Source organism: Rattus norvegicus, chromosome 15, assembly GCF_021556685.1.
Source record: "Rattus norvegicus strain SHRSP/BbbUtx chromosome 15, alternate assembly SHRSP_T2T, whole genome shotgun sequence".
Lineage (NCBI taxonomy): Eukaryota > Metazoa > Chordata > Mammalia > Rodentia > Muridae > Rattus > Rattus norvegicus.
The window spans coordinates 64691688-64697479 of NC_141548.1; the positions used below are offsets into that span (position 1 = coordinate 64691688).

General features: G+C 36.0%; 1 non-coding gene across 1 annotated transcript; it reads left to right on the forward strand.

Moving 5' to 3' along the window:
* The first annotated feature begins 354 nt into the window (after positions 1-354).
* Positions 355-457, forward strand: LOC120097308 (U6 spliceosomal RNA). Its single transcript, XR_015639234.1, has one exon. It is a non-coding gene; the product is annotated as a U6 spliceosomal RNA (small nuclear RNA).
* The last annotated feature ends 5335 nt before the right edge of the window (positions 458-5792 follow it).

Here is a 5792-nt window from a genome sequence, read left to right on the forward strand (position 1 = left end):
TTCCTTCTTTTTTTCTTATTTATTTTTTTTATTTACATTTCAAATGTTATTCCTTTTCACAGTTCACTGGACATAAGCACCCCATAATAACCCCTCCCCTTCTTCTATAAGGGTGTTCCCCTCCCCATTCACCTGCCCTTCCCACCACCCCCCCCAACATTCCCCTACACTGGTGGTCCAACCTTGGCAAGACCAAGGGCGTCTCCTTCCATTGGTGTCCAACAAGGCCTTCCTCTGCAACATGTGCAGTTGGAGCCCAGGGTCAGTCTATGTACAGTCTTTGGGTAGTGGTTTAGTCCCTTGGAGCTCTGGTTGGTTGGCTTTGTTGTTCTTATGGGGTTGCAAGCCTCTTCAGCTCTTCTGCAGCACAAATACTAAAATTGGAACAATACAGAGACTATTAGCATGGCCCCTGTGAAAAGATGACATGCAAATTCATGAAGTGTTCCATATTTTCTTCCTCCTAATGGGTCAAAGCATGCTGTGAAAAATGGTCTATTTGTATTTCATAATAATATTTTGATGATGCTTTTTAAACTTTCCAGAAATGATAGGAGTTAATTCTCTCGTAAGGTTGCATTGCCAGTGAGTAACATTTAAATTTTAATTATGTTGACTTCCTCATAATGGAATCAAAATTCTTACCATGTTTTGTATAATATTATGGCATTAGCAGTTAGCATAGAAGCATTTGCATGCATTGATAGCACTAAAACAATTGGAAGCTTTCCTTGTCATATAGTTACTTAGTTTTGAATAAATTATTTTTCTTTTTTTAAAACTTGGATATTTTTTATTTACATTTCAAATGTTATTCCCTTTCCCGGTTTGGTTTACCATCCATAAACTCCCATACCACTCCCCTTCTTCTGTGAGGGTGTTCCCCCACTCAATCACCCATCCCTTCCCACTTCCCTGCCCTAACATTCCCTTACTTCTCCCAACTGTGCCCAAAAAGCCATCCTCTACTACATATGCACCTGGAGCTATGGGTCTGTCCATATGTACTCTTTGGATGGTAGTTTAGTACTTGGAAGCTCTGGTTGGTTGGTCTTGTTGTTCTTATGGGGTACAAAACCCTTTAAGCTCCATCAATCTTTTATCTAACTTTTCCAATGGGGACCCCATTCTCATTTCAATGGTTGGCTGCGAGCATTCCCCTTTGTATTTGTCATGTTTTGGCAGAGCTTCTCAGGAGATAGCTACGTCAGGCTCCTGTCAGCATGCACCTCTTGGCATAAGCAATATTGTCTGGATTTGGTGGCTGTATGCATCTGGGCTGGATCTCCAAGTTGGGCAGTCCCTGAATGGCCATTCCTTCAGTCTCTGCTCCAAATATTGTCTCCATAACTCCTTCTATGAATATTCTTGTTTGCTCTTTTAATAAGGACTGAAGCATCAGTACTTTCTTTGTCCTTCTTGAGTTTCATGTGGTTTGTGGATTGTATCTTGGGTAATCCAAACTTTTGGGCTAATAACCTCTTATCAGTGAGTGCATACCATGTATTTTTTTGTGATTCGGTTACTTCACTCAGGATGATATTTTCTAGTTCCATTCATTTGCCTATGAGTTTCATGAAGTCATTGTTTTTAATAGCTAAGTAGTACTCCATTGTGTAGATGTACCACATTTTCTGTATCCGTTCTGTGGTTGAAGGACATCTGGGTTCTTTCTAGCTTCTGGCTATTATAAATAAGACTGCTATGAACACAGTGGAGCATGTGTCCTTGTTATATGTTGGAGCATCTTTGGGGTTCTAAATATATATGTTTATAAATGTTAGCAGTGAATTAAGGGATGGTGTGAAAGCTATGTGAGAAAAATGCACAGTTTGCAAGCACTTAAGATCTAGGAGAACTTCATCCATGAAGAAGCAAGGATTCAAGACAGTTGTCTTTAACCCTGACACGTATGAGACATCATAAATACAAGAATTTGTATGAAGTTGGTTTGCCAGACACGCAGGCAAGTCAGAGACCTACAGATTTACCAAGAGTCTCTGTCTCAAACATTGACATAAAGAGGAACTCAGAAGGAAACTCACTGTTAAACTCTGGACTGCATTTATGCACTTGTGTGCAAATACTGACTTAAATTATTCATATTTTAAATATGTGGCTTCCACTCCTTTCCTCTTTAAACATGTTTAAATTTAACTATAGAATTTTCCTACCTCACTAAGAGGAATCCTCTACAAACATTGCCTGAACTCATAAAGGTTTAAAGAATAGTAGTGTTGTTACTTAATAGACTCGGCAGTGTATTAAATTCATTCTACAATGTATAATCGAAAATAATACATGTGTTTTACTCTTTTTGGTATAGGGCAATTCTGGTACACATATCTACAGCATTGTAAAAGTGAACATTATATAATTCTGTAATAAGTATTGTGTCTGAAATGTTTTAATTATATAAAGCAAAATGAGCATGTATAATTTAAAAAGGTTACATGAAAATGATCTAAGAGCAGCTTCACTATATAAATAGATTGAGATATTGTAAAGAAAATCTGGGAAGACTAATCAGGAAACTGTTTTTATAAATCCTCCTGAAATCCTATAGAACCAAGAAAATGATTAAAACAGGTAGAGTAAGAAGGGATCCTAAGGTTAAACAACCATATGCAAATAGAAATAGGTAGAAATGCAAAGCAGCCTTAAGGAGAATTGGGATGTAATCTGTGGATTGTGGTAGATATGCAGGTGAAGGCAGGCACAAGATAAGGCAAGGCTTATGGTTGGGCAGTGAAAAAGAAAGTAGGGTACAGAGTTTTGGAGAGAGGAAAGAGAGAGGACAAAGAAGAAGAACCAAGATGGAGGAGGAGAAGGAGAACCCAGACCTGGGTGACCTTAAAGGGCCACAGGTAGTTTTGAATATAGGACAATTTGTATTATCTAGGTGGGCAGTTTATATTAATATTAATTGGCTCAGAATTTATTGTGTGGACCTTTTGCGGTGTGAGGTTTTACTGATATAAATCTTATTGATAAATCACAAGCTTATTAAGTTTTGATTTTAATGGGTTACTAGAAGTTGTGACTATAACCACTGCGGGTGGATGCTGGGACTGAGAACAGAGCTCACAGCAAGAGGGCAGCAGCTGCAGGGACCAGAGAGTAGCCAGAGATAGCTTGGAATGGAAATTGAAAACTTAGGAGTTGGTTTGAGACCCTTTGTTAAGATGAATGTAACCCAAAGAGCCAGCTGGCTCCCCAGAGCCACCCCTAGCATAGGTTGGTTTTTTTGTTTGTTTGTTTGTTTGTTTGGTACTTTTTTTTCTTTTTTGGAGCTGGGGACCGAACCCAGGGCCTTCCGCTTGGAGGCAAGCGCTCTACCACTGAGCTAAATCCCCAACCCCTGTTTGTTGGTTTTTGTTTTTTAATATTTACCACAACATTAATCACTAACTATTTCTATGTGGCATATGGTGGCTCTTGGATTACATTGAGAGAAATGAGAGTCTGTATAGCCAGAACAGAATTCTAGTTTTCCTAGAATTAAAGGAATGACAATGTTTTATGGTTGCGATGGCAGTGGTGGTGGCAGCTGTGACAGTGGTTCTTTGAGAGTTTTAAACAACATGCTTTGATTTCACTCATTTGTAATCCCCAAGTCTTTCTAGATTTACCTGCCATTCTACTAAACACATAAATTTTTGTTTTTGTTTCCAAAAACATTTCAAGATCAATTTGTGTCTTCCACTTATTTTTGCAAGTGAGGGCTTTTCTTGGAAGCTGGTTAACTTACCAAGGCCTACAATTGCAGAATATTCTGTCTCTTTCCCGGGAACTAGCAAAAGATAAGGGCTCCACATTCTGGCATGGAATCCTTTGTCTAATTTGTTTCCCCATAGTAGCACTTGGTTTCGTTTGGTATTGCACTCATTTTATGCATGCTATCTCAAACACAGTGAATACATATGCGCATCTGTCTTGCTGTATCCACAGGACTTATTTCCTGATACTAAAGTTGTTCTTAAATCATTTTTGCCTCTTCTTCCACAATGTTCCCAAGTCATGGAAGAGTCCGGTCTGTCTTCTATTTAGGGATGAACATTCTGCAGTCTTTTAGTTAATACATCTTATTTAGTTGTGAGTCTCTGGGTCAGTAGCTATCTACTACAAACAGAAGCTTCTTAGATGAAGGTGTAGAGAAACACTAATATATGGGTTTAATAATAAGTCACTAAGAGGTTTTTAATACTATATACATCTATCAGCATAGTAATTATAACCACATCCTGATGGCCTATGTCCAGTTTAACCATGGGCTCTTAGCCCAAAATTGGAAAGATGTATTTTTGTATCTTTTGGAGTGAACCGTAAATTTGATAAGAATGTGGTTGGGTAACCCGTGATGTTTTTGCTCTTTGTTTTTCTTCACTATTGCAGCCATTGGCTTATCTTGCCAGGCCTTATTCTAGCTCACAAGATTCAAAGTTGTGTATGTCTGAGGATCATTTTTCCTTTCTAGTAGTACTCCTAAAACCTTTTCGAACTTAGAAATATAAACAGAAGGGGTTAATCTAGAAATATCAAGAGAAGGGGTTAATCTCCCAATCAGTATTATCTTGACTTCCTCATGTTCAATGTCTTAAGTATCTTGTGTTTTCACTTACACACTCTTTAATGTCATGTTGTGCATGATAAACAAGAGTGATGGAAATAACCTATAGTATTTGGATCTATGTACCCTTAGTAGCCAATAATCTTAAGAGTAAATTAGATGATGAAAAATACTCCTTTGTTTAGTTTTACTCCATTGTTACACTATTGGGACCATACATTTTATATTAGAAATGTTTTTCTTTCTATATGCCATTTAAAATTTATTTTTCCTATCTACTTTCATTTTTAAATGATATATTTTATCTTACCTATAATTGATGAAAGCAATATAAAGAAACTCTTCTGAGAATCATAACTTGCTTCTTTTCCTTATTTCCTCTTTCTTTCTTTTTTAAAGGAGGACATGTTTGCAACAATTGTTTCAGAGAATCAAGATCAAGGCTTTCAAAGATCTTCCTGGGTTTTCTAAGATATGTCTGTTCAGCAATAGTGCTATAATAGGTTCGAGATGTTAGAAGAGAGTAATCAGTTCAGTTACAAGTTCAGACAGGGAAGTGCTCTGAAAAAATATATATCTACAGCACAGTATCATAGAATGAAGACAGAGTCTAGCTCTTAAGAACGGAACATCAAGCATTGTTGCTACTGATATCTCAACTTCGAGTGTCTCCCTGATTTTAAGATCACTCTGTTTTTAAAGAATACTAAGAATAGTAATGTATAGTTTATTTTGATAAAAATGCTACTAGTATTATAAGTTAGAATAAAATGATCATAATTATTCACTTACAATGCAAATTTAAGGTACTTAAAATTTTCCAATATATGTGACAATAGCTGAGTGACTTCAAGTATGTCTTATGTAAAATAGCAGAGCATGGCAAGTTATAGAGTATATTATAGTGTTAAGATACTGAAAATGTAGTATAAACCTAATAAAATTAAAAATATATGAAAGTAAAGTATATTAACATATTAATATATGTTAATATATGATATATTAATAAGACAATACAATAATATATATTGCTATATATGTATGTATATATAGTATTTCCTCTGAATATACATATATGTACACACACACACACATATATATATATATATATATATATATATATATATATATATATATACAATCTCCTCAGATTACTAACGAGACAGTAGAGAAGGCAGAATGTTGTATGCAAACTGGATTAGTAATGTCTAAACAAATAAAG